This window comes from Trachypithecus francoisi, unplaced genomic scaffold, assembly GCF_009764315.1.
Source record: "Trachypithecus francoisi isolate TF-2019V2 unplaced genomic scaffold, Tfra_2.0 Lachesis_group0, whole genome shotgun sequence".
NCBI classification, from domain to species: domain Eukaryota; kingdom Metazoa; phylum Chordata; class Mammalia; order Primates; family Cercopithecidae; genus Trachypithecus; species Trachypithecus francoisi.
Window position 1 is genome coordinate 181,494,304 of NW_022681453.1, and position 12,773 is coordinate 181,507,076.

The following is a 12,773-nucleotide window of genomic DNA, read 5'->3' on the forward strand; positions in this document are numbered from 1 at the left end:
GTTTTACCATGTTGTTGGCCAGGCTGGTCTCAAACTCCTGACCTCAGGTGATCCACCAGCCTCGGCCTCCCAGAGTTCTGGGATTATAGGCATGAGCCACTGCGCCCGGCCAATTTTCATATGTGATATTTGTGGGATCTCTCACTTTCTCTTCTTTCCTAAGCAGTTCTGCTAGCGATTTACATATTGGATTGATGTTTTCAGAGAGTAGACTTGTACTTCATTTTCTGTTTTCTATTTCATTTCTGCTCTTTATTTTATTTTTCCACTAACTGTGAGTTTATTTTGCTCTTTTTTTAGCTTCTTGTGCTGGTCACTGATTTTTAGATGGTCCTTTTCTACACAGTTCCCTTCAAGCCTGCTGTGACTTCATTCCACAAATAGTTATGTTTTATTTGTTTATTTGACTCCATGGTGTCTTTTTTTAAAAATTAAACTTCATTTAGAGACGATTGTAGATTCACGTATAGTCTATTGTAGATTCACATATAGTCTAAAAGGCAATACGGAAGCCTGGGCAACATAGTGAGACTCTGTCTCTAAAAAAATCAAAAAAATTAGGCTGAGTGTGGTGGTTCACACCTGTGATTCCAGCACATTGGTGGGATGCCGAGGCAGGTGGATCAGCTGAGGTCAGGAGTTTGAGACCAGCCTGGCCAACACAGTGAAACCCCATCTCTACTAAAAATACAAAAGTTGACCGGCGTGGTGGCAGGTGCCTGTAATTCTAGCTACCTGGAGGCTGAGGGAGGAGGTTGCAGTGAGCCAAGACCACGCCATTGCACTCCAGCCTGGGCAACAAGAGTGAAACTCCATCTCAAAAAAGAAAGGAAAAAAGAAAAGTATCTGGGCGTGATGTTGCTTGCCTGTGGTTCCAGGTAGCTGGGAGGCTGAGGTAGGAGGATCACTTTAAGCCCTGGAGGTCATGACTGCAGTAAGCTGTGATTATACCACCAAACTCCAGCATGGATGACAGATCGAGGCTCTGTCTCTAAAAATAAAAATTATAATATAGAGACCTAATCTACCCTTTACCCAGTTTCCCCAAAGGTAACTTCTTACAGAACTTTAGTACTTGATGGGCGTGGTGGCTCATGCCTGTAATCCCAGCACTTTGGGAGGCCATGGTGGGTGGATCATGAGGTCAGGAGTTCAAGACCAGCCTGACCAATATGGTGAAACCCCATCTCTACTAAAAATACAAAAATTAGCCAGGTGTGGTGGTGCACGCCTATAGTCCCAGCTACTCGGGAGGCTGAAGGAGGAGAATTGCTTCAACTGGGGAGGCGGAGGGAGGTTAGAGTGAGCCAAGATTGTGCCACTGCACTCCAGCATAGGCGACAGACTCCGTCTCAAAACAAAAAAAGAACTTTAGTGCAATATCACAGTCAGGATATTGACATCGATACAGTCAAGATACAGAACTTTTTTGTTTGTTTTACAATATTTTCATTACATTCAATTTCTTAAAAATTTTAAAACATTTTGTGGCCAGGCGTGATGGTTCACGCCTGTAATCCCAGCACTTTGGGAGGCCGAGGTGAACAGATCACGAGGTCAGGAGATCGAGACCAGCCTGGCCAACATAGTGAAATCCCGTCTCTACTAAAAATACAAAAATTAGCCGGGCATGGTGGCGTGCACCTGTAGTCCCAGCTACTCCAGAGGCTGAGGCAGGAGAACTGTTTGAACCCTGGAGGCAAGGGTTGTGGTGAGCTGAAATCGCGCCACTGCACTCCAGCCTGGGCAACAGAGCAAGACTCTGTCTCAAAAAAAAAAAAGAAAAAGAAAGAAAGAAAAACAAAACTGCCAGACTCTTTTAACAGAGTGACTGTGCCATTTTACATTTCCACCAGGGATGTATAAGTAATCCAGGTTCTTTACCATAATATTTCATATTTTCTTTTTTAAAAAAATTATTTTTTCATCACATACTTGTTTTGATATTTGTGTGTGTTGTAGGTACTTTTTTTTTTTTTCGCCAGGCTGGAGTACAATAGTGTGATCTTGGCTCACTGCAGCCTCCGCCTCCTGGGTTCAAGCAGTTCTCCTGCCTCAGCTTCCCAAGTAGCTAGGACTACAGATGTGCACCACCACGCCCAACTAATTTTTGTATTTTTAGTAGAGACGGAGTTTCATCATGTTGGCCAGGATGGTCTCTTGACCTCGCAATCCACCCGCCCTGGCCTCCCAAAGTGCTGGGATTACAGGCATGAGCCACCGCACCCGGCCTCTTGTAGGCACTTTTTACTTTACTCATTCTGATAAGGAAATAAGATGTGTAGTGCTATCTCATTGTGATTTTTATTTGCATTTCTCTAATGAACTTCTTTTTATGTGGTATAGCTTTTTGTTTTGTTTTGGTGTGTTGTCATTGTTGTTGCTGTTCTGAGTCTGAGTCTTGCTGTACTGCCCAGGCTGGAGTGCAATGGCAGGATCTCAGCTTACTGCAACCTCCGCCTCCCAGGTGCAAGCGACTCTCATGCCTCAGCCTCCTGAGTAGCTGAGATTACAGGCATGTGCCACCACACCCGGCTAATTTTTATATTTTTGGTAGAGACAGGGTGTCATCATGTTGGTCTGGCTGGTCTCAAACTCCTGAGCTCAAGTGATCTGCCCACCTCAGCCTCCCATAGTGCTGGGATTATAGGCGTGAGCCACCACATCTGGCCTTTACCAGTAATTTTGTAGTCTGCACACTGCTCTGTACCTTACTTTGTTCCCATATCAGCATAAACCTTTGTTTCACTCTTTCTCATGGGTGCCTAGAGTTGCATTTTGTGGATATGATCTAATTTGTCCAACATTGTTTTTTATTGAGCTGTTTATAATGTTTTCAGTTTTTGCTGTTACAAATAATGCTGCAGTAAGTATGGTGATACACATTTAAAGGGAATCCTTAATGAAGAAGACATTTGAAACAGTTTTTTAAACTTGATTTAATTTTTACAGGTTTACTTGAATGAATACTAATCTTTTTTTTTTTTTTTTTTTTTGAGACGGATTTTTGCCCTTGTACCCCAGGCTGGAGTGCAATGGCGTATCTTGGCTCACTGCAACCTCCGCCTCCCAAGTGCAAGCAGTTTTCTTGCCTCAGCCTCCCAAGTAGCTGGAATTACAGGCATGCACCACCACGCCGGGCTAATTTTTTTATATTTTTAATAGAGATGGGGTTTCACCATGTCAGTCAGGCTAGTCTCAAACTCCTGACCTCAGGAGATCCATCCGCCTCAGCTTCCCAAAATGCTGGCATTATAGGTATGAGCCGCCCACCCGGCTTAATGAGTACTAATTTTAGGATTGCTTTATTTATGTGTGCAATTTAAGAAGTATATTGTTTCTGCCAGGTGCGGTAGCTCACGCCTGTAATCCCAGCACTTTGGGAGGCCAAGGCGGGCAAATCGCCTGAGGTCAAGAGTTCAAGACCAGCCTGGCCAACATGGCAAAACCCTGTCTCTACTAAAAATACAAAAAAAATTAGCTGGGCATGGTGGCGCACACCTGCAGTCTCAGCTACTCAGGAGGCTGAGGCAGGAGAACTGCTTGAACCCAGAAGGCAGAGGTTGCAGTGAGCCGAGATCATGCCACTCTACGCCAGCCTGGGGGACAGACTGAGACTCTGTCTCTCACACACACACAAAAAGTAGTATATTGTCTTATAATGGTAAAACATCTGCAGAGTTGTGTAATTTAACTTTACCTTCTGAGAATGTCATTAAAGAGAAGTGTGTATACAGGGTGGGATTACTCTCGAAGAGTTTTGTACCTTTCATGGGTACAGCTGTTTGCTTTGCATATGTCATGGGAGGATTGATGATTTTCAGAGAAAATAATATCACTAAAAAAAAAAAAAAATAGAATAAACAAAGAAAATAATATCACTTCTGTTTTTTTGTGTGTGTGTGAAAAGGAGCAAAGGGCTTCCATAGGGAATGCCGTCATGATAAAGTGAGGCAAGGGTGGATTCTGTAGTATATATATATATTTTTCTTCTGGAGCAGATGGGAGGGAGAAAGGAAACAGTACAAGATGGAAGGAGCCTTAGGGTAGATTTATAAAAAGGACTGCTATGCCAGACAGTAGCAATGGTAATGTGGACACAAATGGTGAAGGGGAGGAGTTGTAAAAGAATTGTGTCATAATTTTCAAAGCCATAAAGCTCACAATGCAGTTGGGTGTGTTAAAGGCAATTCTGTGGCAGGAGCCAGTTGTCTTCTACGTAAGGAGCCTGAGCACTGTGTTTTAAGATTGTGGAATTCTTCGAGATTTCATCTCTTTCTGACCTGAACTCTTAGGTTATTGAAAATGTGACTAGTGTATAGTTTAGCTTTTATGGACCATTATATTTGACCCCTTGGGCTCAATAATACCCAAGACACCAATGCAAAGCCCCATTTTCTGTTTCCACCATAACTGATATGCAGTAAATTAGCATGACTTTTCCAGTGGCCACTTTTTATGATATGGGTTCATAGCCCCTTGAGTATTTTTGTTTTTTTATTTTCATTTGTACATAAATTAAGTCCAAAAACTTTCATTCTAACCAAGTTACCAAGTATGGTTTTAGAAGGCAGATAATAATTAAAGAAGTTGTGAGAGTCTATATTAAATCAAGGTAGTTTTCAGAAAAATATTCTCACAATTGAAATAAAAATGTGGCCCCAAATTAGGAAAATGTCTCAGAAATCAACTAACTAGTTTAATGGTAAGATTTGGATGAACTCAGAGATATAATGGATGAAGAAAGTTACATAGTCATCCTTTGGTATCCTTGAGGGATTGGTTCCAGGGCCCCCGACAGAGATACCACAGTCCTCAGATATAAAATTTCTTATATAAAATGGTATAGTAATTGCACATAACCTATGCACATCCTCTCATATACTTTACTTATTTTATTTCATTTTTTTGAGACATAATTTCGCTCTTGTCGCGCAGGATGGAGTGCAGTGGCTCAATCTTGGCTCACTGCAACCTCCACCTCCTGGGTTCCAGTGATTCTCCTGCTTCAGCCTTCCAAGTAGCTGGGATTACGGGCATGTGCCACCATGCCTGGCTAATTTTTGTATTATTAGTAGAGACAGGATTTCACCATGTTGACCAGGCTGGTATTGAACTCCTGGCCTCAAGTGATCTGCCCATCTTGGCCTCCCAAAGTGCTGGGATTACAGTCGTGAGCCACTGCACCCAGCCTTCTCTCATATACTTTAAGTCATCTTTAGGGTACTTATAATACCTAGTGCACTGTATATGCTGTATAAACAGTTGTCATACTATGTTGGTTTTTAATTTTTAAAAAATTGTTGTAGTGTTATTTTTTATTTTTATATTTTAGAATATTTTCTATTTATAGTTGGTTGAATCTACAGATTTGGAACCTGTGGATTCCAAGCACCAGCTGTATATATAATGACACTTTTAGAAATTTGCTTCAGTTTCTGAACCACTGAGTGCTGTATGAAGCCATAAGTTTTATTCAGTTAAGGAGATAACACACTTACACAGACATTCTGTGCCCTGGAATTAAATAAATGCTATGACTTTGAAATTTTAAGGTGATTCCGTTCCTAGATGTTTATCAAAGAGAAACAGAAACTTGCCCACAAAAGAATTTTATAGCAGCTTTACTCCTGGTAGACAAAACCTAGACATAGCCCAGGTATTCATCAGTAGAAGAATGGATAACTAAGTTGTATTACACTTGTATTTTGGAATACTAGTCAGCTATAAGGAAGAACCAATGAGGTCGGGCACAGTGGCTCATGTCTGTAATCCCGACGCTTTGGGAGGTCCAGGCAGGCAGAGTGATACGCCATCTCAATAATAATAATAATAATAATAATAAAAGATTTTTTTATAGATGAGGAGAGATAAGGTTCAACTTCATTTTTTTGGCATACTAGGATCTTATTAATAGTAGAGAAATATCGGGTGATGGGTGCACCAAAATTTCACACATCACCACTAAAGAATTTGTGTAACCAAATGCCTGTTCCCCCAAATACGTATGGAAATAAAATGAAGGATGGAAGGGAGGGAGGAAGAAAGGAAATAGCTGGGTGTGGTGACTCATGCTTGTGATTCCAGCACTTTGAGAGGCTGAAGTGGGAGGATCCCTTGAGTCCAGGAGTTGAAGACCAGCCTGGCTAACATAGTGAGACCTTGTCTCTACAAAAAATTTAGTCTGGGCATAATGGCGCACGCCTGTAGTCCTAGCTACTTGGGAGACTGAGGTGGGAGGATCACCTGGGCCCAGAAGTTAGAGACTGCAGTGAGCCGAGATCACACCAGCCTGGATGACAGAGCTAGACACTGTGTCAAAAAAGTAAAGGGCTGGGCACAGTGACTCATGCCTGTAATCCCAGCACTGTGGGAGGCCAAGGCAGGTGGATCACCTGAGGTCAGGAGTTCGAGACCAATCTGACCAATATGGTGAAACCCTGTCTCTACTAAAAATACAAAAATTAGCCAGGCATGGTGGCTCATGCCTGTAATCCCAGCACTTTGGGAGGCCGAGGCAGGCGGATCACCTGAGGTCGAGAGTTCGAGACCAGCCTGACCAACGTGGAGAAACCCTGTCTCTACTAAAAATACAAAATTAGCCAGGCATGGTGGCACATGCCTGTAATCCCAGCTACTAGGGAGGCTGAGGCAGGAGATTCGCTTGAACCTGGGACGTGGAGGTTGCGGTGAGCCAAGATCGTGCCACTGCACTCCAGCCTGGGCAACAAGAGCAAAACTCCGTCTCAAAAAAAAAAAAAAAATACAAAAATTAGCTGTGTGCGGTGGTGTGTGCCTGTAGTCTCAGCTACTCAGGAGGGTAAGACAGGAGAATCGCTTGAACCCTGGAGCCAGAAGTTGCAGTGAGCCAAGATCCCACCACTGCACTCCACCCTGAGCGACAGAGCAACACTCCATCTCAAAAAGAAACAAAAAAGAATAAAGAAGTAATTTCATAGGTTTAGTCATGTAACAATATTTCATTGTTGCATAGTGGCTTAATAACTGTCATGGGTATGAACTGACTTTTAACATGTTGCATATTATAGAACGTCTTTGTTATTCATTGTGAGATTGTGATATTAGCTGAACTTAATGGAGGCTGTTCAAGAGTCTGGAAAAGAGTGTAGCAGAACTGAAAAAGGTAGGAAATAATGTTGGAGCCAACATGGGAAATGTCTGTACAAGAAATTAAAATCAAAGTATACAAAATTTAAATGAATTTTGTTTTTTTTTTTGGAGACAGTGTCTTGCTCTGTCGCCCAGGCTAGAGTGCAGTCTTGGCTTACTGCAGCTTCTACCTCCCAGGTTCAAGCAGTCCTCCCACCTCAGCCTCCCAAGTAGCTGGTACTACAGGTGTGCACCACCATGTTACGCTTATTTTTAAATTTTTTTTTGTAGAGACAAAGTCTCACTGTATCACCCAGGCTGGTGTCAAACTGCTGAGCTTGAGCAGTTGTCCCACGTCAGCCTCCCAATGTGCTGAGATTATAAGCGTGAGCAACAGCACCTGGCCTGAAAATGAAATTTTAATTGAATTGGTCATTTCTAAAATGGTAGGCCACAAAAGGGATAAAAGGAAATGCTTGGAGCAAATTTAATTAAGCCCAGTTAAGTTATTCCACAAGTGTAAATTATAAAGCTTAATTGGTTCTTTCAGACTCTAATGTGACACTTAGTGAATTATTTTCCATTCAATTAAAAGGTACCTCCTGTGGTCCAGTGTTTATAAAAGAAGATGAATCAAACAAATGGTTGATAACATAAATATTATAGACAGTTTTAGTGTGCTTAAGAAACCATATTTCTTCTGTTGTTAGCCTGTTGGTGATATTGTAGCCCATAAGACATACCTAAAAGAGGATTATGGCTAATAATCTTTTGAATCTTATATTGCTTTTGCTAGAGATCCAGCTCCATTTCAGTCTTATGACTGAGTGTGGTCCTCCTGAAACTTGTTCATCTAACAGACTCTACCATAGAAGGAGCCTGCCTGTGTGACATTTCCTTCACACCATCAGCAATTCGTGTTCACGGTGGCATGATTCACATCTGCCTCCAAGGATCTCATTTAGATGAACTGGTGATCAGATTGATCACACACCAGGGTTAAAATAATTCTTCAGGCCAGGCGGGATGGCTCACTGTAATCCCAGCACTTTGGGAGGCCGAGGCAGGTGGATCACCTGAGGTTGGGAGTTTGAGACCAGCCTGGTCAACATGGAGAAACCCCATCTATACTAAAAATACAAAATTAGCCGGGAGTGGTGGTGCATGCCTGTAATCCCAACTAGTAGAAAAGGCCAAGGCAGGAGAATTGCTTGAACCTAGGAGGCGGAGATTGTAGTGAGCCAAGATCACACTATTGTACTCTAGTCTGGACAACAAGAGTGAAACTACGTCTCAAAAAAAAAAAATTATTTAGTGGTCAGCCATTCTGTGGAAACCACACAGGGCTACTGATGTGGATAAATCATTCAGCCCCTGTGGGCCGCCTTTTCCTTTTCTGTCAAATAAAGCAATTGGATTAGGTGATCTTAAGGTCCTGTCCATGTGTAAAATGCTAAGTCTCTGGGAGTTTATATTTGATTTGCTGCCCAGGATAAGACTGGGTTCTTTGGGATGCTAGATTTGATAAAGATAAAACTTTTTTAGCTTTTTTGTGTTAGACTTCTATTTGTGTTGGATTTGGACTATGTCAACTATGTTTGTCAGTAAGATTCTTTTTGCACAGAACTGTTATTAGCAAAATGTTTACAGAAGACAAAATTAAAAACTAATTGAACATCTAAACTTCTGTTAAGAGTTGAAAGTTGGCCGGGTGCAATGGCTCACCCCTGTAATCCCAGCACTTTGGGAGGCCAAGGCAGGCAGATCACCTGAGGTCGGGAGTTCAAGACCAGCCTAACCAACATGGAGAAACCCCTTCTCTACTAAAAATACAAAAATTGAGAAGTTTCACCCTTGGGCAGGGGTGGAGGTGGTAACCGCGATAGTAGCAGCTCCGGCGGCAGCAGCAGTGACTGTGAGAGATGGCAGCAGCTGCAGCAGGACCTGCAACATCCCAGAGGTTTTTCCAAAGCTGCTTGGATGCTGTAATAGACGAGGACCCCCAAGCGGCGTTAGAGGAGCTGACTAAGGCTTTGGAACAGAAACCAGATGATGCACAATATTCGTGTCAAAGAGCTTATTGTCACATTCTTCTTGGGAATTACTGTGTTGCTGTTGCTGATGCAAAGAAGTCTGTCGAACTCAATCCAAATAATTCCACTGCTATGTTGAGAAAAGGAATATGTGAATATTATGAAAAAAACTATGCTGCTGCCCTAGAAATTTTTACAGAAGGACAAAAATTAGATAGTACAGATGCTAATTTCAGTGTCTGGATTAAAAGATGTCAAGAAGCTCAGAATGGTTCAGAATCTGAGGTGTGGACGCATCAGTCAAAAATCAAATGTGACTGGTATCAATCTCAAGTAGTCATTACCCTTATGATCAAGAATGTTCAGAAGAATGATGTAAATGTGGACTTTTCAGAAAAAGAGTGATCTGCTTTGGTTAAACTTCCTTCTGGGGAGGATTACAATTTGAAACTGGAACTTCATCCTATAATACCAGAACAGAGCACATTGAAAGTAGTTTCAACAAAGATTGAAATTAAACTGAAAAAGCCAGAGGCTGTGAGATGGGAAAAGCTAGAGGGGGCAAGGAGATGTGCCTACGCCAAAACGATTCATAGCAGGTGTAAAGGACCCATCTATATCCATCATCATCTCCTTATACAAGCAACTGGGATAAATTAGTGGGTGAAATCAAAGAAGAAGAAAAGAATGAAAAGTTGGAGGGAAATGCAGCTTTAAACGTTATTTCAGCAGATCTATTCAGATGGTTCTGATGAAATGAAACGTGCCATGAACAAATCCTTTATGGAATCTGGTGGTATAGTTTTGAGTGCCAACTGGTCTGATGTAGGTAAAAAGAAAGTTGAAATCAATCCTCCTGATGATAAGGAATGGAAAAAGTGCTAAATAAATTAATTTGCTCTCACAAAAAAAAAAAAAACACACACAAAAATTAGCCAGGCATGGGCCTGTAATCTCAGCTACTTGGAAGGCCAAGGCAGGAGAATTGCTTGAACCCGGGAGGCAGAGGTTGCAGTGAGCGAAGATCATGCTATGGCACTCCAGCCTGAGCAACAAGAGCAAAAAACTCTATCTCAAAAAAAAAAAAAAAAAAAAAGTTGAAGGTTGGCAAGTTTAACATTTTTGGATTATTGTAGACAAATTGGCATGAATTTTTTTCTTTAGAAATTTTATTTTACTTTTTTTTTCGAGACAGAGTCTTGCTGTGTTTTCCAGGTTGGAGTGCAATGGCATGATCTCCTCTCACTGCAACCTCTGCCTCCTAGGTTCAAGCAATTCTCCTGACTTGGCCTCCTGAGTAACTGGGACTACAGGCATACACCACCACGCCCAGCTAATTTTTGTATTTTTAGTAGTGACGGGATTTCACCGTGCTAGCCAGGCTGGTCTCGAACTCCTAATCTCAGGTGATCGGCCTGCCTCAGCCTCCCTTAGTTCTGGGATTACAGGCATGAGCCACCATGCCTGGCCTCTTTTGAAATTTAAAAATCTCAGCTACTCTGGGCATACTGCCTGTGGGGTAGCCCTGCTCTCCAAGGACCATTACAAAAAAAAAATAGATATTTAGTATATACTTTCCCATATTCAGTTTGTTGAAAGAAATTACATTATTAGCTGGGTATGGTGGCTCACGACCGTAATCCCAGCACTTTCGGAGTCCAAGGCAGGCAGATCACCTGAGGTCAGGAGTTCGAAACCAGCTTGGCTAATGTGGTGAAACCCCATCTCTACTAAAACAACAAAATTAGGCGGGTGTGGTGGTGCATCCCTGTAGTCCTAGCTACTCGGGAGGCTGAGGCAGGAGAATCGCTTGCACCTGGGAAGTGGAGGTTGCAGTGAGCAGAGATCATGCCATTGCACTCCAGCCTGGGTGACAAGCACGAAACTCCATATCAAAAAAAAAAAAAAAATTACATTTTTTTAAATTTTTATTTTCATTTTTATTTGTTTATTTTTTTGGAGACAGAGTTTCGCTCTTGTTTCCCAGGCTGGAGTGCAATGGCATGATCTCAGCTCACTGCAACCTCCGCCTCCGAAGTTTAAGTGATTCTTCTGCCTCAGCCTTCCAAGTAGCTGGGATTACAGGCATGTGCCACCACGCCTGAGTAACTTTTTGTATCATTATTGGATTTTGTAAGCAAATTTTTCAAATGTTTACTGTGAAGCTACTTTGCAAATTTATTTTTCTTTGACAAACAGTGACTGACTGGATTTACCCTCATTTTAGCCTTTTTAAATAAGGGTTAAACTATTTCAGATATTTGGTTTAGATTTCTTTAACTTGCAGGATCTATGGCTTGACAAATTTTAATGCGCAGTCTTGCATAGCTTGTTGTAACTTGGTGCTTGAAGAAAATGTTTACTCCTTTCTTTTCCTTTCCTTTTTTTTTTTTCTTCTTCTTTTTTTATCTTCTTTTCCAAGGGTTGGCATTCTGGGGACCTAGAGCTAGTTCCTTCAGCATGTGAAGGGGAGAGTGGGGTTTTGTCAGATCCTCCACAGGGGGGAAAAGCTAGTGTCTCTTCCCTTGAGGTATAGTTCTTCCAGTCTGATGAACTGTCAGATCCACTGAGTGATTGCTAAAGCGGATTGGACAGTGACTCGAGGAAGTGGGGGTGGGGACAATATTTTAAGTAGTAACTATCAAAAGTAAAGTGATTCTCTGGGGGCTCAGTAGAGCCATGTGTGCTTCTAGCGTTAGCAGTCTGCAGGAATTGTGCAGAGTTTGGTGTTGTTTTCTAAGAGGAAAAGGAGGATGAGTGTGAGAGTGATGAGAGGTGAGTTGGGATGGATTGTAACGCACCAAGAGAAGGGAACATAAATGTTGGTTTGAGTTTTGGGCAACGAAACTTGCTTAATCCTGATGGCTCTTAATCACAATGTCAGCCCTAAAGTTTCATATTCACAGTTGAGAACTTTTAATTGAATGATTATTTTTTATAGAGTCTTTTACCCTGTTTTGATTTAGAAGTTAAAGAAAGCAGATTTTTATATTGTACGTAATTATAGTTTGGGCTTCCTAGGAAACAGAATCCTGCTGCAAATCTTACATGACTGATTTCTGGACCCAAAGTGGGTTTGACAGTGGGCTGGAGCAGTAATAGCCCACCTACTGTCGGGAGAGGCCAGGGCAGGCCTTTCCCAGCAAGCCTGCCTGAAGTGGGTCTTGTCCTAGAGTCTAGGACCTAGATCATGCAGGAAAAGTCCCCTGTTTGTGGGAGCTGGAAAAGAGTTGGCTTCATCAGCAAAGTGACCTACCAACAGGAAAGGTGGGGGTCTGGAGAAGCAGATTTAAAATGTTGAAAGCTGTGTTTCTTTAACAAATACCTATTAATCACCTACTGCCTATGTGAGATATTGCTCTAGTCTGTGTAGGAAAGCACAGAAGTGTGCTTCTACTTTTAAGGAGCTTATGTTTTACACTGACCTTTGGCAGAGTCACATATGAAAATGGATATTGGGCCGGGTGTGGTGGCTCACGCCTATAATCCCAACACTTTGGGATGGGAGGCCAGGGCGGGCAGATCACAAGGTCAGGAGTTTGAGACCAGGCTGGCCAACATAGTGAAATCCTGTTTCTACTAAAAAATACAAAAAATTAGCTGGGCGTGGTGGCAGGAGCCTATAATCCC

General features: G+C 42.1%; 1 protein-coding gene and 1 pseudogene across 8 annotated transcripts in view; both read left to right on the top strand.

Annotated features, from left to right (window-relative positions):
- Nucleotides 1–12,773, top strand: part of CNOT10 (CCR4-NOT transcription complex subunit 10) — a 92,155-nt gene that overhangs the window by 59,970 nt on the left and 19,412 nt on the right. The gene's annotated exons all lie outside the window — the stretch shown is intronic.
- LOC117084309 lies at nt 8,326–10,096 on the top strand (annotated as a pseudogene).